We start from the raw sequence: 24,902 nt of genomic DNA, 5'->3' as shown, positions 1-24,902 counted from the left end.
GCCTAGACCCCCAACCTGGTGTTCCTTGAAGAAACCATCCAGGTTCTGAGACTGGGTTTCGGGCACCTGGGAACACTTAAAGGCAGATTTATGTCGGACTTGCGCCACGTTTACGCCGCCGTTGCATCACGCAACGGTGGCGTAAACGTGGCGCATCCCTGCGACCCATTTACAACGTGACGCATCTAGGCAGATGCGTCACGTTGTAAAGCCCTGTGCCACATGTGGGCGGTCCGGCGAAGGGTGGGCGTTCCGGGGCAGGTGCGCCTCGCAAAAGTGCCTGCATGAAATCTACAAGATTTCACGCAGACACTTTTAGGCCAATGCTGCGTCAAAACCCTGTACCTGCTTGAAGCAGGCGTAAGGCTTGACGCAGCATTGGACAGATAGGACCCCCCAGAGCATTGATGGAGCTGCGTCGCGCTTGCGACGCAACTCCAGCAATGCGCCGCCTTTACGGCACAGATGCGTCACGCATCTGTGCCGTTTCTGCCCCATGGTGCGCCGCATTGTAAATGCGGCGCACCATGGGTGGCGGAGCTGCGGCGCACAATAACTGGCGCATCCCGGGGGATGCGCCAGTTATTGTAAATCTGCCTCTAAGTCCCACACTCACTCCTACTCCACTGAGACAAGACGTGAGCTCCTACACCCCTCTCGCGATACTGGGACCTAGCTGGGCTACTCTGAACCTCTTCCACCACTCTGGGCTGGAAGATACCTGAACCACTACTTTTGGGATCACTCACCAATGCCTCTTCAGAACCTCTAGCACATTCCCAGCGGTCTGTTCTACTGTAAATTCTCCTAGGTCAGAAAGCCCACACTCCAACATGTGTTGGTGCAACCCCAGCGAAAAACAATTGAGCATTTGCTCTCTGATAACCAGGTCGAACAGTCCGAGAAAACCATCCTTCGTGTTAACCCTGATCCAATCAACCAGTGCATCATTACATTCATCCGCAAAATCCCCCCAATCCTGGTGAGACAGCTTCTAACTGTCCCTGAACTTCAACCTGTACTCCTCCTCTCGGGAACAAGGTACCATACTTTGGGAACTGGGAATGGGATTTCCTGCACTCGACTCTATATTGCTGCCACCACTGAACTCCACCCTCCCTGGGGAATTGAAAAAACTATAACTGCGCTCAGGGGATAATCTACCCTCCAGAGCGAATTTCTCTCTGGCAAAGTCCCTCTCGCCTCCGCCATTCTCTCCTGCACACCCAGCTGCACTATTTCCTTGGCATGCTCTAACCTGAGCTTCTCCAAAGCCAGCTGGTGCTCCTTTTCTTCCCTCCTATCTACCCACTCCTCTGGGGACAGGGAAAGGGATGGGGTGCTGCCCCTGACACTGGACCCAGCAAGAGACTCCCTATCTATAGGGTCTTCACTATCTACTGGCGTCCATGTCGTGTCATTCTCTCCCTCCTCTTCAGACTCTTCAGGGCTCCCCTCAGACTCACCACCCTCATGGCTTGCGGCCTGGGCCCTATCCTCCTCACTGCGCTCAAGTTCCCAGTCATCCATCTGTCATTGGATTAGGTTGTCCCTAAGTTTGGACGGGGTGTCTGACCCTCTCACTGCTATGTCTCTCTCTTCACAGAGCTCTACCAACTCATACATACTGTATCTAAACAGACCACAGAAATTAAAAGCAGACTCCATGTTGGCAGGGCGCTCAGGGAAACGTGCAACACAAGGGACCTAACTTTCTGAGCTGAAGCAAGAGTATACAATCTAAAAATGACACTCAGGAGAAACAATAAAATAAAACTCAAAAACAATAATCCCAGAACACGTGATTATCTAAATGCAGAGTTTGTAGTGCAACCAGTTGTCGCTGTGGTATTGCGCAAACGCAAGTCCTATCCTCACCGCTGCAAACCAACATTAGAAATGGGGTTTCTGCCTGGCTGTGGCGCAAGCCTTAGCCAACCAGAAATTCCATTTCTAACAAATACAAACAGTGATATTAAGGCATTTTCCTTTAGTCTAGAGCAGTGTTTCCCAAACTGGGGTCCGCGGACCCCCAGGGGTCTGTGACACATTCCCAGGGGTGTCCGTTGGCAGCAGTTTTAATAGCACAGCAACGTTTCTTATATAATTAGCAGATTTGGAGCAACAATAAAAGTAAACAAAACAGGTATATGGAGGGTCGAGGGGAATCTTTAACGACCTGTCTGCTCATACCCCTAATACTAGTACACAATACACAAAGGAGCAGACCAGGTCTGGGAACAATATGTGGCTCTACCAGTCACCGCAGGCAAACGTAGTGTATGTGCAGGTAGAAGGTTGCTGTCTGTGTGGATTCTTTGAGAACACATTCTAACAACAATGGTTGAGCGAAACAATTCCCATCAGACCACCCTTGTTGGTGGATTTTACATCATATGGGAATTGCTAAAACATTCCATCCGACCATATAGTGCCGGTATGGGAATGAGTAATAATAATGTAGTCATGATCAACATCTCAGTGTGGTGTTGGAGAACAGGTGCAGTGCTACAGTGATCGTGATGGATAAAAATGACTACACAGACTCCAAGGTGTGTTTAAACAGGAGTCCATGTGCCAGAAGTTAAAAAATGCGCCAAGTAGTAAAGCTGCCTACTGGCGCAGTGCAGAGCGGTCGACATGTTTCAGCCATAGGGGCCATTACCCCGGCTTTCTTCAGGACCTTATAACATAAATTGACTACTGCACCTTAAGTGAAGGATACGCAAACATGTACTACAAAAACAACATATAAATTATTATCTACCAGGAACTTGATTACTTAAGTGTCCACTGGAAGGAGATCAACGTGTTTTCTTCCCAGCTTTGTGTGGGTGAAGACCTCACCTCACCCGGCGACCGCTCGGGAGTATGAGGCCCCGCTCTCTCCGTCGGTACCTCCCGTCTGCCAGACCTGGTCTGCTCCTTTGTGTATTGTGCAACAATAAAAGTGTCAAGATAATGCCAGTGATTAATGTATCTGCTGGAGAGAGATGAGAGTTTTGTTTAGTGGCAGCTTTGACTTCACTAATGTAGCACAGAGGGTTAATATGCCTAATGCAAAGAACGTGTAACATGCATTTTGAAAAGCAGTATTTTATGTGCATATGTCCTTGGTTACTGCTTTTGTCACAGAGACTATTTTCTTACTGTGCACTTCATAAGTGACATTCGTTATCTAGCAGGTGGACCTATAAACTGTCATCAAAGAGCTGCTTGCAATCTGATTGGTACCAGTTAGTTACTAATGTTTTTTTCCAGTCATTCATTATCCTGATGCTTCTAAAAAGCCTTGTACTGCGAAATAAAACCAACAATTTAAAAGTTAGTCACGGAGATGCAGCACCAACCTTCCCATTAATTTATTTCCTTTTTTGCAAATTCCTTCAATATAAAATACTACGGGCCAGATGTACGACCCGTTTTTATTTGCGCAACGGGTTCGCAAACACGTTTGCGCATGCAAAAACCTACTGGGCCATGTACATACCCTGATTCACGAATCTCCATTTTTTTGCGACTCGCTAAATAGGTTTTTGCGATTTGCTTTTTGGAAGGGGCATTCCCTTTCAAGTAGCGAGTCTAAAAACCATGGACAAATGTTTTTCGACCACAATTGCGGTCACAAAATACTCGCAATTACCATCTACTTCAAGTAGATAGTAATGCATTTCCAAATGGGAAGGGGTCCACAGGGAACTCCTTCCCCTTTGCAAATGCATGCAAAATTATTTTTTAAGGGCAGGCAGTGGTTCCAGGACCACTGCCTGCCCCTAATAAATTCAACAAAAACGTTTAATTTTCTTTTTTTTTTTTTCAACTGCACGGAAATTGGGCTGCATTTTAAAAAAAAAATGATTTATTTAAAAGTGGTCCCAGAGATGGTGGTCTGCTGAGCCCAGTAGGCCACCATTCCTGGGAGGGCTGGCATTCCCAATAGGCTTGCAAATTGTGAGAGGCTCATTAATATTAATGAGCCTCGCAATTTGCGACCCCATTGGGAATCCCAAACAGTGTTAAACACACTGTTGTACATTTCATTTAGCAACTCGCAATTTGCCAATCGCAATGTGTCGCCCATTACGAGGCGCTAAATGAAATGGTCGTACATCTGGCTCCAAAATCTTTAGTAATTTGAGTATTTGTTTTGTGTGCACATGTGTGTTTTTTTCGAGTTACTGTTTTAATATTTGAAATTTAAATCATACAAATTGCTTGGGGGTCCCCGGCTTCCAGTAGTGACTCAATTGGGGTCCTCAGGAGTCAAAGGTTTGGGAACCACTGGTCTAGAGCATTATACAAAAACTTAATTTCAATGTTTGCAGACGTTACATGAAATGGATCAAGGGTTATAAACAGACAAAACAATTTGTTAAGTGGAATTGGAAAGTTAGTGGCTTAGATCATTGATAAATCTTTGTGTGATCGAGTTTAGGTGTATGTCGGCGACTCAGGTGCCTCCATCAGGAAAGTCACAATTGAAACAATAATGGGTAGAGCACGATACAGAGGAGTGGTGGCTTGGACAAAATGCTTAATATAATGACTCACAAAGTCCAGGTTAGGATGTGATAGATAAAATCCTTGCATGATGGTAGAATGACATGATGGTGGTATGACATGGAAAAAGACTTGTCAGCTTGGTATCCAAAGAGTTAACATCAACGAAGAGGAAGATCAACACATACTAAGTTTGACTTTGTGAGTCAATATATTAAGCAGACTGAAATAATAAAGTATGTTTTTTTTTTTTTATACCATAGTTACTTGGCTGTTATATATGTATACCACATCTTTTGAAGTAAAATAATGGGTTGCCTAGGGAGTTTCTTATATAAAAGTGTTTGCCCTGCCCTGGGAGTTTCCATTATTAGGAGGGGGTCCTGCTCTTTACATTCCTTCTTTCCTCACAACATATGACTTCACTGTACTTAGATTGTTTATTTGCCATAGATGCATAATAAACAAGTGCAATAATGAAACGAAAATGGTTTTTGTAGCTTACATTTCATGATCCAACCAGGACATGCCAGAATTTGAATGTTTCATTTCATGGAGAAACTCATTGTTATACAATGGGACACCAGACAGCTAACAGAGTAGGCTTGCAAAACATTCTCATGAGAACCTTCATGTATGTAACTTTTGTAATACGTTGTAGCTATTTCTACCTGAGTTCATGTTGGCATGGATATTTACAGTGGAAACTAAAGGCAAAGAGGACAAACCATCGGAAGACCTCTCACCATTGGATGATAATGATGACATTCACCTGTTTTTGCAGCATGTTTAGCTGCTTTCTGTATAGTACGAATTCCTAGCTAGAGAGGCATTCGTGCTTCTCGACTCATTCCATGCATCCCTACTCTGCCATGCCCCTTGGCACTCTATTGTGCTAGCCTGACTTGCTATAAGCTAGTGCTTATGGTGATTTTTTGTTTTCCTTGCACTTTGTGAGGAGACATTTCTGTGTTGATCATAGCTACTGCTGTAATACTTTCCATCTCACCCTTTTAGACTATGCTACAGCAAGCATCTGAAAAACCCGGCTGAGCCTCCAGAACTACCCTCTTTGGGGTATTCATTCTTTCTTCTTAGTTATCTGAATTTGCTTCAAAATCTACTTGCTCTTTTCCAGAAAGAAAGCCTTAAGATTTTTTGTTAGGATCAAATAGGTCCTTTAGTTTAGAATAAGGATGATTCTCTGAATGGAACACACTGTTTTTATATCTCTATGCTTGTTCTAACCAAATTTTATTTCTTATTATTTCTGGAAACGATTTGCCTCTAATTTGACTAAAAGGTAAAAAATACAGACTAACCTTCTAAAATGAGAAAATAAACTTTTAAAACGTCAGCAACTCTCTTTATTAACTGAACATCAAATGTAATTATTGATATCTTTGAAGTGTAATGCTCCATTCGAAAATGGTGGCAAAGATTAATTGGCCATGAAAGTTGCAGGGGCTTCTAGTTTTCTCTGAGCAAGTTAATGGTGACCTCTGTAGCGGAATGTTATGAGAGATTTCAGTGCTAGCAAATCTGGTAGCAGAGGATAGGTTTTACATCATAAATGGAACTATAAAATACTACCCAGATGATAATTATAAAAATCCAGACTCCTGAATCCAATGTCCAGAACGTGAAAATCCGGCAAAGCGATACCTGAAGGCGGTTGTGGTTTGAAGGTGTGAGTATTAGTAGGACAAATGTGTTGTGGCAGTGACTATGCATTTTCTCTGGTTCAGAATGTTGATTAGAATTAGTGCATGAGGAACAATAGTCTGACAAGTGATAGAAAAAAAGGTGTTTGAAGATTCCAGACTCTTTGTAGTTGAAAGATCCCGGTATAAGATAACAATTAAAAACTTGTTTGCAGAGGTTTTGAGTTGTGGTGTGTGAGGTACCATCATCTGCACTGATAACATAGATTTATTACATTTTCGTAATTGAATAATTTTGATCAGTGGTAGGTAATCCTAATTGTGTAAACGGGTGATGCTGCATTGATTTGACTGATTTCACCCCGTTCGAGAATCTGCTAACGAATGCTGAAGAGATTCTTGTCTGTATCCAAAACTTTATTTCTTTAATAAGAGCAAACAAAGTTTGAAGAGTTTAGAAAATTATTTGCGTAGGTACTGAGAAAAGTTGTAAGGGGGTGAGCTCTGCGAGGAGTGAGGTTATGCATCACAATGTTTTGCACTGTGATCGGTCGGTTGGTGTGCTTTCACGCTGTGATTGGTTGATGACGTAGCTGGTATTGGATCATTAAATTCTTGAATTTGGATTTGTTATCAAAAGACTGTGGAGATAATAGATGGAATTTAATTGGGTTAGGAGAAATTTGATGTATACAGAAACAAAATCATAACATTTGAAAAATCGTGTATTTTCAGATTCAAATTGTCATCCTGAGATATATTAACGTGCTTAAAAGTTTAGTGAAAGGGGACGTTACTTTTCCAGTATGCAAAGGTGAAGAGGCGGCTATACATTATGCCTATGGAATATGGGTTAAATACATGTGCTTGGCTTCGTCAATAGAGAAGGACTGCTGAGAATGAGGGTGCTTGGAGTTTTTCTAAATATGGGACATTTAACATGTGACTTTGTGATCATTTGAAAGGAAAATTGCATGAGATGAAGCCACCACCTAGTCCCCTTCAGTATGAAAAATGTAATGCAATGGAGAGAGGGGCTCATGACAAGGAGAGGGAAAAATACAAGAGGAGGACTAGAAGGACAGTGAAGAATTACGCTTCAGAGACTGCTAAGAGGGCACAGGACAAATATTCTAGTACGAGGGAAGAAGGTGAGTCAGATACCGATTAAGGGGAATGAAATACTGGAACAGATATTGAGTTTGTACACCACACATGACCTCAGCAGAGTCCGTTGGTTCAGGAAATAGTATAAGTTCTATAGTGCTGACTTCTCCAATACAAATGAGTGCATCCCAAATTGAACGACCTTGACAGATATTGCTAATTGCCCAATCAGTAGTGGCTTGAACACCAAGTTCCAAAGGGGACTTTTACAGTTATGGTGCCCAGTGTGGCCCTAGTATCTGTTATTAGTACTCCATCTGTAACTCTGGTAGTAGCCAGTGCTCCTCCACTTGCAGAAACTAGACCTGATACTCAAATAATTACCAGTGGAGTTTCCAATTCAGTATTTGTCCTATCTTCCCAGAACTCATAGATAGTTGACTGGAAGCCACCATTACATGCTTACAACTCAAATCTCATTGGAAGAAATAGTTAGGATGGAGGAAGTATATATAGCACCTAGGTTTGATGAAACAGCAAGATCTAGTAAGGTAGAGGATATGGGGACACCTGACAAATTAGAAATTGGAAAATAAAAGCCTATACATTTCTCAAAACTTAAAATGGAATTGGTGAGGGAGAAGCCACAGCTTATCCACTTAGAGAAATAGTAGGAGGTACATATGTCCATGTTCCTTGGAGTCCTGGTGATTTGGCTGCATTTACAAACAATTTTCCCAAATTGAGAGACAAGCTGATGCAGTGGTATGCATAAGTGGAAAGGTTCATAGAAATTTCAAAAGCACTGTGGATGGATTTAAATATGTTTTTCGACATTGTAGTGCCTGCAGATTTATGGGCTGAATTTAAAACTGCCATGCAGTGGCCTAGAGAGAAAACAGCGAGAGTGGCAGGGACAAATGATGCGCCATCTCCCATAGTGATGAAAAAGTATGAAGCTGTTATTACCATTTTGAAAGACCTCCAAAACATTTAGTTTGCCTCAAAATTAAAATAACTACCCAAAAGAGACTGTGCATGAATATTATGAGAGCTTGTTGCAGGTATTCCAACAGCATAAGAGACGCAAGTATCCTGATGAAAAGGATATGAGGATTTTTGTGTCCCAATTTGTATTAGGGCTGAAGCCAGAAATCCGTTTGCACATAACTCAAAGAGTAATTTGCTGGCAGAATAAATCACTTGACCGAATCCTGAGATATGCTAAATATTATAGCGATGAGTTGGACATGAAGCAGAAAAGGATACAAATTAAGTTCATGTTGGCTCAGACAAAGCTGACTCAAAAAGATTTTTAGAACCCTTCTTTTGTAGGAAACCAAGAGCATATGCAGGGTGTTGTGATGCTGCAAACAGGTTTACAAGGAAGTAAAGGAGGAATGCATGTGTCACAAGGAAGATGTAGAGGTGTTCCTGTGGTTACATGATCTGAATCAGATGTTGCCGCTATGAAAAAGATTACTGCTTATCACATCTGTCATAAAATCGGGCATTGGAAGAGATAATGTTGAAAATTTGCCCTGTCAGGAAATGCAAATGACAACACATGGACAGGTTCTGATGATGCCAATTGCGCCTGCACAGGTGGGAAATCCTAGAATTAATTTGAGCCAGATGCGGAAAATGAATATTAATCATTTTCAAAATGCCATGACACAATTCCAGAACCTAAATCAGAATACCTTGCAACAATTTCCATTATTTGAGACTAATGGTTCTAGTTCACATAATTCCCAATGATGGTGCCTGAGAGAGGAAGAAGATTGTGTACTAGGCACAATCTTAGAAGTAGAGCAGAGTGGCCCATATGTGGATGCAGAGGTTTATGGCCTCTCCGTATCATTTCTTAATGATACTGGTGCTATCCAGTCCACTATTAGAGCAGTGGAAGTCGTTGTTGTAATACTTTATTCGATAGCAAAGTATCATAAAAGTAAGTACATCATAAGTTGAATTAAAATACAATTACATCATAAAAAGAATAAAAATTGCTAAAGGAATATTCAGATATAAATTTTGTTTAAAAAAGGAGTTTTCTAAAAATTCATAGTTAGTAAAAAGGACAAGAGCCCAGATGAGTTTGTCACAGCAAAAAAGGTGCTAGTTAGTAAAGTGCTAATTCAAACAGTTTTACAGATTTTAAACATCTACCCAATACTCAATCGCACCAGCTTGGATCGTATTTGCCATGCACTCCCCAGAAATGTTGCAACCCCGGCAATTATCATCATGGAGGCAGTGTCCGTTGTCAGGATGCGGAGGGCCACTGAGCACTGCCTTGTCCCCAATTCTCTACAAACTGGGCTTAGCCATCTTTTCCTTGCCCCCTTGTATGCCCTACAGGCAAACAAGAAGTGACCAAGCGTTTCAGTGGGATTAGGGCACCCCGGACATGCCGCTTGATGATGTTTAAGGTTTTTCCACCTGCTGGTAAAAATATTCAGGGGTAAGGTGCCATGCCTCATTTTAAGGAACAAAGATCTGTCTCTTGGTGAGGTGATAAAATCAAGGAATGGCTCCAGCCTCGGCATTGGCTTGTGTGACAGAAATTGGTCGGTTAGAGCGCCCCACTTTGGGTTTAGCAAGTCCCTTTCTTGGATCCTCTCCCAATACAGTTTTTTAACAGTGTCTTTCGGCGGGGGCTGCTGTAATAGCCATTCTTCTTTAAGTCCCAAGTTAATCACCAGGTCCCTTAAGTTTTTCAGCCAAGGAATCACCCCAAAGCCATTCAACTCAATAAGTCCGTCAAGGACTGCAGCGTAGTGGCTAAGATCCGGCGTCCTTCTAAGGCGAACCCAAAATAATAAAGGTCGGAGGCCGACAATGTCTTTGATTGAACGGCGTCCCAAGTCATGGAGTAACGGTTTGATAGGGGTGGAGACCGGGAGACCCACTAGCTCTCTCATAAATTTGTGCTCAGCTGTGGCTAAATCAGTAACTCTTTCAGACCCCCAAAGTTCGGAGCCATAGGTTGCAGCAGACAGTGCCTTGCCCTCGTACACTGCTAGGACAGGGATAATGTGTTTGCTGGATGTCAGACGATGATCTCTGGCAATTGCTCCTGTCACCCTTTTAAAGTTAAGCAACTTCTTAGCAATATGAGCGTCCCACTTCATTTTACAATTTATTCTGACCCCAAGGTAATCAAATGCGTCAACCTCCTCCAATACAGTGCCATTCAGTGCAATGTGGATTTTCTTCGATTTTTTGTTTCTAGACAAAACCATCAATTTGGTTTTGGTGGTGTTAATTGTAAGGCCACGATCTTTACAAAAGCCGCTAAACCTGTCTAGAAGTTTCTGGAGACCAGAGGGGGTTTTGGACATGAGGAGAGTGTCATCAGCAAAGAGGAGGGTAGGTGTTTTTTCCCCAGCCAGGGTGGGGGCATCCGCTGGGTCCTCCCTCAAATGGTCTGCCACCCCATTTATAAAGAGGGAGAACAAAGTCGGAGCCATCACACACCCCTGGTGGACCCCCCTCTGCACAGGTATTCTCTCTGTCAGCTGGCCTTCATTCCCCCATCTGATTATCGCATATGTACTATCATGCAATCTTTTGATTAGTTCCAGGAGGTATCGTGGAAGGCCCATCTCGTGCAATACCTGCCACAATTTGACCCGGGGGACAAGATCAAAAGCGGTTTTCAGGTCAATGAAGGCCAGGTATAACGACCCTTTGCCAATAGAAACGGTCTTCCAATAGGTCGCTGTGAATCCAAATACTTGGTCCATTGTACCTATTTTTTGTCTAAAACCCGCTTGTAGGTGTGTTAAAATGTCCCCCTCTTCTAGCCAGGCCCCCATTCTGGAGATAAGAACCCTGCCAACCACCTTTTGGATGACATCAATTAGGCTTATTGGCCTGTAGTTGGCAGGGTCTTCTCTCGCCCCCTTCTTGTGAATTGAAACTACCTCCGCTCCCTTCCATGAATCTGGGACTGGGTAGCCCTTTAACAAAAATTCATCAGATGAAGGATAAGGTTGGCCCATAATGTGGGGTCATGAAGAATTAGATCACCTGGCAGCCCATCTGGGCCTGCGGCCTTCCCACGGGTTATACTTTTGATAGCTGACTGGACTTCAAGAAGTATAAAATAATCAGCGGGTTCAGGTGGCATAGGCACTATCTCGGAGTCTGGGGGGACGATCAGGGGTTGCTCTGACCTTACCTCGCTGCAATAAAGATTTGAAAAATGCATAAACCATTGTTGTTCGGTTATGGTATTAGGGATGGGATCTGAGCCCCTTCTAGTTAATTGATTTATTAAGGCCCAAAAAATAGTAAAATCTTCTAAGTAAGCCGCCTTTTTTAATTCCTGCCGATGGGCCTCCTCCCAAACCCGTTTGGCAGATTCTGTAGATTTTTTATATACTTGTCTGGCCAGCCTTACAGCTACAGGATCTTTTTTCTGTAAGGCTGAGGAGATTGCATTCCTTCGATCTCTACATTCTTTAGTGAACCATGGATTACCCAAGTACATGTTTTATCCCTCCCTTGGACCCCCTAATTTTAAAGTGAGAACCTATGTTTTCTATAAGTTCCTTATAGGAATTGCTAAGGTCTGCACTGATTGTTGGTTCAAGCACGGAGTTAAGCTGGGAAAATTCTACCACCTTTGAAGCCACTTTAAGTCCTATACCAACTAATATATCCTCTTGACATGCTACTTTATTCCATTTGAGCTTTCGATTACAATTGGTAGGGATCACTGCTTTTGAAGCTAAATGAGTATTTATGGTGTTTTCACTAGTTTCCTATCTAATGTCTGCACAGAGTGGATTGAGATCACTATCTGGCATCTGCCTAACCTTCATGTCAACGACATAACCCCATGAATTTACATCTAGGATAATGTAGTCAATACGTGAAGGCCCATTCAATCTGTTAAAGGTCATGGCCCCGCTAGGGTTCGAAATAGTTCTCCTATTGAGTGCCCGTAAATTAAATTCCATGGTCAGGGCATTGATTTGTAGTGCCCTCACCGTCCACCTCTTGATGGGAGTTAGATTTAGAGGGGGGACGGAGTATTTAATATCTTCCTCCTGGGACCCTAGAAGATCTTCGTTACTTAGGTGTTCATATGTGCAGTTTAAATCCCCTCCCAAGATGATGTGAGAATGTGGGGGGATGCCTGCCAGGGCCTTTTCCAAACAGGAGATTGTAACAGAGTTTTGGTTAGATGGGCCTCCTCTTGCATATACATTGAAAAGGTCAATTCTGCTACCATTCAATGGCCCTTTAAAGGATAAGTGGAGGATGTCTTCTGAGTTGGCATTGTGGACTTTAATATTCAAGTTCAGTGTTACTTTTACCCAGATGTGGAGTCCCCCCGAGGGTCGGCCCATGCCTTGGGTTACTGCAGGTATATAAAAGGTGGAATAGCCAGGGATATACAGGGGTTCCAGGCTCCAAGTCTCCTGGAACATGCAGATTTCATGTTTATTAATAAATTCATGCCAATCGGGGATGGCCAGTTTCTTTTTGAGACCTGCAGTGTTCCAGGACAGAATATGGATTATTCCGTGGTTGCCCTCTCCTACCCCACCTGCCTCTCTCATGATCTGATTTGGAGGGTCCGAGCTGGGAACAATAAGGGAAGCATTCGGTGCCTTTGGAATATTTACCACCGGGCTCCCCTCGGAATCAGAAACTTGAAGAGAACTAGAATTGCTACCTGTTAGTCAGTCTATTCTATTAAGGCCTGAGTCGTCATCTGCCCCTTCAGTAACCCATAAGGGCAGGCACCTAATCTGGATGTTAGAATGACTAGGCGGGGAGGACCGGAACTCCAAATTCACCAAGTTATCCGCCATACTTTGGTTATTAAATTGAATTTCAATGCAGTCACTACTGGAGCTAAATAGGGACAATCTCTTGACACTTATCAGGTCCTCTCTAATGATGGATCTACAGCCCCTAACGTTTCTAAGCCAGTGTAAGGTTTTATTATGTATGGATTCCCTGGATTCAATCCCTGCCTGTTGTTTAATTTTGGGACCCCGGTCATGTAAACTATCTTGTTAGCAATTCTTGTGGTGTTAGGAACAGGTGTAAAAGACGAGCTCCCCTTGGCAAATCTATCTCTTTTCATCCTCACATTACTAGATGATGGGGCAATTGAAGGACCAGGCTTACTTTGCAAGTCTGCCTCTTGCGGTCTTATAGTATCAGTATATGATTTGGGATAAGACTTGGTGCTCAATGGTGTGTTCTTTGGGCGCTCACAAACAGATGAGGACCTAGAAACGGGGTGCAATAGTTGTTGTAGTGGTGTTGGAATTAGGGTAGGACTGCCAGAAGGCAGAATTTTATTTGACAGAGCTGCATTCCCTTTATGGTGTAATGTCGCCAGAATTTTCTTAATATCCACCATATCCTGTTCCAGTTTCTCTAACTTAGACAGGATAGCTTTAGTCGAGCCAGAACAATTTGGGCAGCCCACAGATCTTTCAACACAAGTGCCTATTACATTGTCAATTACACCCCTTTTTGCCGCCTGCACGATTACATCTGCTGCATCGCCTGTTTCCCCCTCCAAGACGGCATATTTATTACTACATAGAATTGTGATATCCCCAGGGCTTGGCTTTAAAGACCCATTGTCGGTGATAGAGCCTTTAACCAATGATGGGTCGTCATCTATAGAGCCTGATGGCCCCATTATAGCCAGCACAGAACTATTCTCTGGTTGGGTATGAACTAAGCAGATAGGTAAAGATTGTGAAGTATAATTTTTTTTTTTTAAAGATATCTGGGATCACTTTCCCTCTGCATTTACCTGGCTCTTCTGTATTGAGGGTAGTAATCACCTCGAGTTGTGGTATGTTATCAGCTAAGATTTCCTCAAATTCGCCGACAAGATTTTTAATGCGTGTCAAGGTGGATTCTGAACTAGTGACAATAGACTTTTTTATCTTTTTCTCCTTCTTTGTATTCGACGGCTGGGCACCCCCCTCCATAGATTTCCGTTTGCCCATTCTACTGATGGTTATACAATGGAGTAGTTATGTCACACAACAGCGAATAACCTTACTATGTTCCCCCTGTTAAGACCCCAATGTACCTTCTAGTCAGGGTATAATGTCCAAGCTGTGATGAGGGGGTCTTGTTGTAGAAGTTAGAGGATGGGCCCTGCCCTGCCTCTTCCTGCCGATGGCGGCTGTAGACGGCCCGCCCTTGGCCCGGGCTTCGCCCGGCGCTCCAGCGCGCTCCCGCGACGCGAGACTGGTGTGGGATTTTGAAGCGCCTCCAGGTGCGGAAGTTTGCTCTCGCGGCTTCCTGCCGCAAAGCACGCTGGGGATTGTAGTCTCCCCCACTTGACGGCCGCAGCACGGTGTCAGAGGCTGCAGAGGCGGGGGGAGACAGCTGGCAGGGTCCCGCTGGCTACAGGAGATAAGGCAAGCCACCCTAGGCTTTGCAGGTCCGGTTTGCGCAGGACGCCCGCTCCCCCGAGACTGGTGTGGGATTTTGAAGCGCCTCCAGGCGTGGAAGTTTGCTCTCGCGGCTTCCTGCCGCAAAGCACGCTGGGGATTGTAGTCTCCCCCGCTCGACGGCCGCAGCACGGTGTCAGAGGCTGCGGCGGCGGGGGGAGACAGCTGGCAGGGTCCCGCTGGCGAGAGGAGATAAGGCAAGCCACCCTAGGCTTTGTAGGTCCGGTTTGCGTAGGACGCCCGCTCCCCCGAGACTGGTGTGGGATTTTGAAGCGCCTCCAGGCGCGGAAGTTTGCTCTCGCGGCTTCCTGCCGCAAAGCACGCTGGGGATTGTAGTCTCCCCCGCTCGACGGCCGCAGCACGGTGTCAGAGGCTGCAGAGGCGGGGGGAGACAGCTGGCAGGGTCCCGCTGGCTACAGGAGATAAGGCAAGCCACCCTAGGCTTTGCAGGTCCGGTTTGCGCAGGACGCCCGCTCCCCCGAGACTGGTGTGGGATTTTGAAGCGCCTCCAGGCGCGGAGGTTTGCTCTCGCGGCTTCCTGCCGCAAAGCACGCTGGGGATTGTAGTCTCCCCCGCTCGACGGCCGCAGCACGGTGTCAGAGGTTGCGGCGGCGGGGGGAGACAGCTGGCAGGGTCCCGCTGGCGAGAGGAGATAAGGCAAGCCACCCTAGGCTTTGCAGGTCCGGTTTGCGTAGGACGCCCGCTCCCCCGAGACTGGTTTGGGATTTTGAAGCGCCTCCAGGCGCGGAAGTTTGCTCTCGCAGCTTCCTGCCGCAAAGCACGCTGGGAATTGTAGTCTCCCCCGCTCGACGGCCCCAGCACGCTGTCAGAGGCTGCGGCGGCGGGGGGAGACAGCTGGCAGGGTCCCGCTGGCAAGAGGAGATAAGGCAAGCCACCCTAGGCTTTGCAGGTCCGGTTTGCGTAGGACGCAGTGGAAGTCCTAGAACTACGTCTCTCTGGGAAAACAATCCAAGTTGTACGGTTAACAAATGAACAAGTTGAAAATTCAGTTCTAGAAAAAGTACCAGTAAAAATAGGAGCTTTTGAAGAGAAGCATCAATTTGTTGTGTGTGATTCTAGTCCCGTAAACATGTTAGGGAAAGAATTATTGCGCAAGTTAAATTGCACCATTTACTGTACACCGGATGGTGTAGCATTCCAATCACATGTTGAGGATGTGTATTTCAAATTGATCAGACAACAAACCAAGTCAGGACTATTTCCTTTGTTAACAGTTGATACATTTCCTGAAGATATGAAAGAAACAGTGAATGCCGAAGTATGGGATTTTACAGGAAAATACATCAGATTATTAAAGGTGTAGAACCATCCTGAATTAACATGAAACCAAATGCTGTTTATCCTAGAACACCACCGTGCCATCTGACCCCAAAACAATTAAGGAATACAACCAATGATAGATTACATGTTACAAAAATGGATCCTGAGAGAATTCTTTGGAAGTCCATGCAACTCTTATAGGTTTTCAGAAACTCAATGGAAAATATAGGATAGTTCAGTATTTATGTACGATACATTAAATTGTAGTACCCTGTTGTCCTGTTGGACCTGATCCAGCCACCATACTGTTTCAAATTCCATGTACTGCAGAATGGTAGTATTGTAATCAATTTATGACAGGATTTCTTATCAGTGCCAGTGCATGAAGAGAGACCATTTTTATTTTCCATTAGTAAACAATAACATGGTGTTATGTCCCACAGGGGAATACAAAGAGTCCATCTATCTTGATCCAGATTTAGAAAAAGAATCTAGAGACCCTGGTAATGACATATCAATCCACCCTTATTGAATACATAGATGATTTTCTTGTGGCTTCAGAAACGCAGAATGCATGACACAATTGCACTCTTGAATCTCCTGGAAGAGAACGGACAAAAGGTGTTTCCAGGGAAACTGAAGTACAGTCAAAACAAAGTTCAATATTTGGGACACATCGTTGTGAAGGGAGCTAGAAAAGTGTCACCAGAAAGAGTGGAAACTATTTTGCAGAAGAATCCACCACAAACTCAGAAAGAAATCAGGATGTTTTGGAGAATGGTTGGCTACTGTAGACAGTGGATACCGAACCTTTCCTTGGTGGCAAAGTCTCTACTGGGACAAACACATAGAGATGTGTCTGATCCAATTCCATGGGACAAGGAATGGGCAAAATGCATTCCTGGAGCTGAAAGATAAACTGTATTGTGGCTCAGCACTAGGAATGCCATATTATACAAAAGAGTTCACACTATTTTGCAGTGAGAGAGATGGGTATGCACTCTCAGTTTTGACACAAACACATGGCGCATCTCAAGACTCTGTTGCTGTCTTTCCTACTACTTTTGACCCTGTAGCAGAAGGACTCCCGCTTGGCTCAAAGAGATGGCCGTGGTAAGTACCAGTCTGGAAAAGAACAAGAACATAGTGATAGGAGACCAATTAACCATCATGGTCCCACACTCTGTAGAGTTGTTGTTAGCCAGAACAAAGACTCAGTACATGACCCATAATAGACTGACGAAATATGAGTAAATAATGTTCTCCTCCAAAAATGTTATTGCCTGTAAATGATGAAAATTGTGATGAAAATAACACATCAGTCTGGATGTCACAGAATTATGCACCAAACCCCACCTTGACATTAAGGATGAACCCCTGATTGAGCTCGATCATGTGTTATTTGTAGGCGGCTCATGCTTGAGAAGTAATGATAGCATACTCTGAGCAGCATATGCTGTGTGCACCATAAATGATGTGGTTGAAGCTTCATGGCTTCAAAAAGTATTCTCTGCCCAAGTTGTTGAATTAATTGCTCTTACTAGAACCTGCAGTTTAACTATCCAAATAAGTAGGCTATGCGACAGAGGCTACAAGCCATTGATGGAAAAATAGACCACCTATCCCTCGATGGACAAAATGGCAGCCGCGTTGGATAAGGGGGAGAGGCTCTCAGCAGCAGAGCAACGCATATCAGCTGTGGAGGATGAATCTCATTCTACGGTGGGCAAGTGCCAGGATATGGAGAAATAGATGACTGATGATGACTGGCTTAAACACTATTAGTTCTGAGTATCATCCTCTGCACCCAAGAACTTAATATGAAAACATCTGGATTGCTGATGTGCAGCGTACTATAAACATCTGTGAATTGAGAAAAATAATTTGAATTACAAACTGTGTACTTCATGTCCTGGATGGCAAAGCTTCTAGAATGGCCTGTGCTAGGCTTTTACCTTAGAGATGGGGCAAACCCATGGCCACAGAGAAAAGCTTTGACTCGTCTACCGGTTTGTGTCCCCGTCACCCTCCTCCTCCTTTTTCCATGCTGTCTCTCACCCTCTTCCCCCCCTTCATTCTCTGTCTACTTCCCTGCTCTTACCCCCTCTGCCTGAATCTCTGCCCTTGCCTGCTTTTTCCCTTACGTGTATGTCCTTATTGTCTATCTCGACCCTATACATGTAACTATGTTGCCATGCTCTAACAACTGTGTAACCTTTATAACGATGTAACCTGCAACTATGGTCTGATACACATGTGAAGCGCTCTGATACCTCCAGGTCTAGCCAGCGCTATACAAAACCATTGAAATAAATAAAATAAATAAATACATATTTACTGACAGCCAATATGGGTTTGATGCAGTCCATGATTTCGGACAGTTGTGGTCACAGCAAGGCTTTCTTACTTCCTCAGGAGCTCCTGTCAAAAACAGAATGTATGTCAAGAACATACTAGATGCACTACAGTTGCATGGAGAAATTGCTGTGGTGAAGTTGTTAGCACATCAAGGAGGAAGAGGATACATTGCCATGGGCAACAGATACCTTGACTCAGTAGCCAGATACTGTGCTCTGTGAGCCTGTTCATTTAATGAGGGTTTGGCATGTGAGTCTGAGGAGGAGAGTTCTTTTGCTATGTTGATGCAAATCACTGGTATGTGGGATGAGCTGAAGAAGGTGCAGGAAAATGTGTCAGAAGCAGAACAGGACAGTTGGATAAAATCAGGTTGTGAGAACAATGCAAATGACATCTGGATGTCAGCAGATGGGAGACCGGTACTACCAGACAGCTTGTTGTTTCCAATGATGCGATATTACCATGGATACATACATTTGGGAAGAGACGTCATGATGAGACTTTTCAGACATAGTTGGAATAACACCAGGTTCAGGATGCTGGCAGAAGAGGTTTGCCGTAGGTGCATAACTTGTTAACAGCAAGACGTGGGGAAGTGAACACTTATCACACAAACACACCTAGAGAGATCAGGTGGCCCTTTTATCAAGATGCCTGTCCATAACGGGCTGAGATATATCCTGTTGATAGAGTGTGTCTTCTTAAGATGGGTAGAAGCCTACCCAACTAGAAGACATGACAGCCTCACAGTAGAAAAATTGTTATTAAGTGAATTGATTCCCAGGTTCTGCATGCCGATGTCTCTTGAGTCAGATAGAGAAACACTGTTCAACAACGAAGTCATGATGATGATCTGCACAGCCTTACAGATCGAACAAAGATTACATTGCAGTTACAGACCAGAAGCTTCTGGTACTGTTGAGCAGAGAAATACTACCTTCAAGTCTAGATTGGTCGAAGTCTATGCATCCACCGCTCTGAAATGGCCAGATGCTTTACCATTGGTGCTGATGAGTATTCAAAGTACACCTGACAGGAAGACAGGGTTATCACCACATGAAATACTGATGGGCAGGGCAATGAGATTCCTGTGGTTCCTGCAAATGCTCTTTTGAACATTACAGACAACATTATCTTGAATTATTATAAGGAACTGGCTAACATAATCCATTCTGTCTCTCATCAGTTCTCAACTGCCACACAAGGTCTGCTTCAAGAACAGTGCCATGACCTCAATCCTGGTGATTGGGTCATGATCAAGAAGCATGTTTGGGAGACTTGCATTGAATTTAGATTGAAAGGCTCCTTTCAAGTGATCCTTACTTCGCACATAGCTGTTACGTGTGCTGGGGTCCCGAACTAGATTCACGCTTCACACATGACAAGAGTGAGCAATACAGAAGAAGTGTTTTTGGTCTTTGATCCTGAGATAAGAGCATTGGTGATTGCACCACCAGTGGCACTGTTTCCAGTTCAGCAAAACGGGGACAAAAAGGGTGATGAACAATGGACCGAAAATCATGTGCAAGTACCAGAAATAACCCCATGCGGTTTGGAGACCTCTAACAAAAGAGAAGTAGAGATCAAGTCACCAAGTGGAAGAACTTTGAATGTGGCATTGAGAGATGAAGACCCAGGGAAATGAACAAGAATTGGAATAAGGAGAAACAATTGACAAGGAGAATAGCCACAAGCCTAGGAAAGCAAAAATCAGAGAAGTGCTTCAATAGGTCGAACACGAGAAGCGATACCTGAAGAAACTGAATCTGGTGACGAGGATTGCTTGGACCCAAATCAGCAAAACAGAAGATCTCAGAAGATCAAAAAGTTCATGGATGGCTTGTCATAGGTTTTCAACACCTGAATGGTCCTACTTTGTAAATACTCCTTTGAATGTTACATTGGAAGCTTTGTGAAGTGATAACCCTGTACTATTTAAACCTCTCTGAAACGAAAAAGAAATGAAACAAGGGAAAATAATTGAGAAAAATCTAAAGACTGAACAAAAAAGAAAAAACCTAAACTGTGCCGATTAGATATTGTTATGTTAGTTTGTTATTTTACTGGAGACTATCCTATGCCCGAGCTGAAAGTTACAGAAGCATAGGGATAACATGTTAGAAAGGATTGCCAAGATAGGAGCATTCAAGAAGAAAGAAAAAATAATAAATAACTGCACTAAGGAAACTATTTGCTAAACTTCATCACTAGCTATTTACTAAGTGCTTTGAACTGATTCAAGCATTAGAAATAAATGTAAATATATAATGGGTTAAATTTCCATAATAACAATAATAATGATCACTATAGTACTGATAATAATACTAGAGTCAGAGTTTAAAGACAAGAACGTTACTAATTTGCATATTCATAATCCTAGGGAAGATCCCTTTAGTTATTCATTTGTAAGCTACAAGAAAGATGACTATTCTACTAATGTCTATTCTAGGTTAGTACAAGAATACACTAAAGCAATCAACGCACAATAATTTTATATTTGTGCACACTTACCTGAATCAGTGTCAGAAGAAGTTTCCTACTATAGCATGCCTTTATCCTATGCTATTTCTTGCAGTATCTTATTGTCATTAGTTTATAGAAGAGGACATTTTGAGTATTTTTATTCTAATCATGATCTAATTCTTTTCTAAGTAACATTAATAGAAAGCATGAAATTACACTTATAAGCAAGAGAAATGGACACATCCTGGTGGCATTTCTTTCCCCATAGACCTATAGATAGTGTAAAGGCTCATAAAGGGGGCATGGCCAAGATGGCGACCACATAGGACGCTTGGGAAGGAGCTCTGCAGCCCTCGGCCGTTTCCTGAGGAGTCATCGCCATTTCCTTCTCTGTTTCATGGGCTCCTGATTCCGCCTGCAACACCCAGATGTGTCTGGAGAGTAGGTGCTGCACCGGTTGTGTTATCCTGGGCTGCGACACCTAGGCATCCAGGAAAGGCAGCCTGCGTTCCACAGTTCATGGTTGCAGCCGGGGCGGAAGTGGCTCGACCACCTGGGACGGAGGTGTGTCTAATGGAGACGGTGCAACTGCGGGCCTTGCCTCTCCTCTGCATTGATCCCCAGAGCAAGGCACCCTATGGAGCAACAATAGCGGCAGCTGAGGCGTCCAGCTGCGTCAGCGGCCCGGCCGCACATCCCTGAGGAATTCACCGCCAGTTCAGCTTTTGTCCACTGTCTCCACAGGTCGCATATCCCTCCCATTTGGTCCTGGATTGGGTGAGTGACTGCCTGGAGAGGCTTATAATTGCAGCTCTGGCCACCACGCCTTCCTCCATAACTTACACGGACAGAGGCCTTGGTGGTGTGCAGCTCAGCCATTCTCATGGACAGTGGATGTCTCCTACCCCACCTGTTCTCAGGCTGCTGCATTGGTCACCACTCTCCTCCTTTCCAGTTGGAGCACTCTCATTAATGGGGGATTCTGGGGGCAGTTGCTGCGATAGTGGTGGGACCTGAGGGGAGCACTCCCCTGCCCTGCAACCTCTTAGGCAGCAGGCTAGAGACTTCAGTTGGCATGCCATAGCTTGCCCCGCGCTGTCATTGCGCACTTACTTCCCCACTCTTACACAGCTTTTGGGAGCTGCGTGGAGCTGGGACATAGTGGTGGAGGCTATATGCCATTCAAACCTGCACACTGATATTGGAGTATAGTACTTGTAGCACCCGACATGATTGAAACATCTCAACAACATCTCTTATAGTCGTGGCGAACTGCCAACATGGTACATCCCAAGACGGAGAAAACGACGACGGTGGTGCCTGTCGCCCGGTAGGGCGACTCAGAGAGCTAACGATCATGTACCCCTGTTGAATCACTGGGAACTGCCTTAGCGACCCACTCACGTACAATTGATGAGATCCTCGCTGCCGTGCAGGACATCATAGCCATCCAGGAACCAAAAATAGACGCTCAGCAGATTGACATGAATCTTATAAAGGATGACCATAAGAAGTTAAAAGAGAGCACTCTCTCAATTGTATCAACCTTGGCTACCCTTGGTCCTGAATCCAGTGCACAGTTCAAAGTCCTGCAGGACAGTGTGGCGTATCTTCGTTATTGCGCTGATGACCAGGAAGGATACAATAATGTCCAAATATTGGGCCTGCCGGAGCATGAGGTTCAAAGCATGGAACTGTACCTCGCTGACTGCTTCTCTATGACCATCCTGCAGGGTAAGCACTCTAACTTCTTCTCTTTTAAATGTGGCCATAGAGTGCCAAGAAGACCACCGCCCCAGGGGCACTCCGCACCTACAGGTTGCCTGCCTATTTAATTATAGGGATCACATCCTGCAGGTCACATGAGCTAGGGGTCCATGACTGGTGGAAAACGCCCAAGTCACTAGTTTTACCCTTGAGGTGCAACGACAGAGGACCTCTTTTATGGTGGTAAAGCGATGCCTGCATGAACATGACATCAAGAATTCCTTCACATTCCCTGCAACGCTCTCCGAATCATGCAGGAAGACAATACCACCATCTGTGCCACCCTGGAAGATGTGTGCTCCTGGCTAGAATGGAAGGACATCACAGTCGCACCAGGACAATCCTCCTTTCCCCTTCAAAATGGAAACTGCAAGGTAGCCAGAGGGCTCATGGCAGGTGCCGTCCGGTGGGCCCTAACAGGCTGCCAGGGAAAGGTCAAAGGTGGTTGCAGGGGTGAAACAACGATCGTCAACCTCTCTCCGACTTGCTCAGAAATGGGTTGTTAAGAAGATGCCCCCTCCAAAACTGATTTACACTTGATGGCCACATTACATGGGGGAGGACCCACTGTGACTCCTAAAACAGCTGGGAACATGCTATAGGAACTCATATACTCACAGACACTGTTCTGCTTTCTATCCTGTGGCTATGTGCATTGGACACAAAGGCGGTATAATGGGTGTGGTCTGCAAGCCCTCACACAGCAACTGTTGCTGCTGTTGCTTCTTTCGACCAATACTCTGATAAGTGATCTGCTTACCTTTTTTATTTCTTGCAGCATGTGATTTCTGGGGAAGACCATCTTGGTGACCTTCTTAATGGCCTCCAGTTTGTTGTCCGGTTATTGCTGGCGCGATCTGGCCATGACCAATTGACGGTGTGGCCTTGGTTTGTGGGCTCGTTGTTTTTTTATATTGGAATGTTCTTAATATTGTTTCCTTTCTGTCTTTTTTGCCAAATCTTTTGCCCAGCCAGTTGTGCTTGTTCTCCTGTCACTCCTCCTTCTTGCAGTCTATGAATGATGTCTCTCAATATGTACCTAAAACATGACTACCAAAGATTTGCTGTGGAATGTGAGGGGCATGGGCACTGGGAAAAGACACGATTCACTTTTATCTTAGAAAACATCACATACAATTCACTTGCTTGGAGGAGACACATTCAACAGCAGGTGAAGTCCAGAAGCTAAGTAAACATTAGTGAGTCCTTGTCGTGATTACCACTTGCTCAGTGTATGCCAGGGGGTCCTCTTGTGGGTTGCTCCGGGAGTATCATTTGTGTAGGAACACACTGTAATAGACCCCAAAGGCTGATATGTCATTGTGGAGGGTGCAGTAGATGGCGAAACTCTTACTCTGGTAGGGATATATGTGCCTGATGTGGGCCCTTTTCTTTTCTTGACCTCCTTGTTTCCAGCCCTTGTTCATACACCATATTCTGGTGTGGAGATTTTAATTGTGTTCCAGACCTAAGTCTCGATAGGTCAGCTCCTCCACTTCTGGGGACACCATCTCATACTATCTCCAAGCATCTACAGCGCTGGTCCCAGAACATATAGGGTTTGGATATCTGGTGAATACTAAACACGCTTAAACATGAATACTCCCATTACTCTGCACTACATGCTTTCCACACCAGGATAGATTTAATCTTTAGCTCTGGGACAATTTTGAATAAATGCAGATAGGCAGAATACTTGGGGCGGACGATATCTGATCTCTGTCCATTGTTGGTATCCTTCAAGTGGGGAGACCGCACCCAATCATTCCCAACTGGCGCCTACAATCACAGGCCTTGACAGACCCTGCCTTTGGAACTACCACTGGGGAACATGTTGGTAGATATTTAACGGAAAATAAAGGTTCCACCTCAAATGAGGGAGTGGAGTGGGACACCTTGAAAATAGTGATGAGGGGAGTATGCATGTTGATGCAGTTTGGGGTACGACATGCCCTACATGGAGAAATTTTGGCTTTAGAGGATAGACTGAGGGGGTGGACTGGCCGAGCGATCAAACCTCATCCCCACAACTAGCCTACCTCAGGAATTAGTATAGCACTCTATCTAGACAACTGGCCAAATTTGACTATAAAGAATTCACAAAGTGACGACATGAACTAGATGATAAAGCCGGTAGCCTCTTAGCAAATCTGAATGCCCCTACACCACAGTAGGTGCTGTTCACTCTACCGCTGGTCATTTGGTGAACTCCCAAATAGACATCAATAGAGAGTTTGAATTTTATTACAGGAACCTGTATCGGGCCTCACTGGATGTGACCACGGAGGCAACCCTAGCCTATTTACGACCC

This window comes from Lissotriton helveticus, chromosome 1_1 (genome assembly GCF_964261635.1).
Source record: "Lissotriton helveticus chromosome 1_1, aLisHel1.1, whole genome shotgun sequence".
Taxonomy (NCBI): Eukaryota; Metazoa; Chordata; class Amphibia; order Caudata; family Salamandridae; genus Lissotriton; species Lissotriton helveticus.
The sequence above is the reverse complement of the archived record's forward strand: the minus strand, read 5'-3'. Positions refer to the sequence as shown.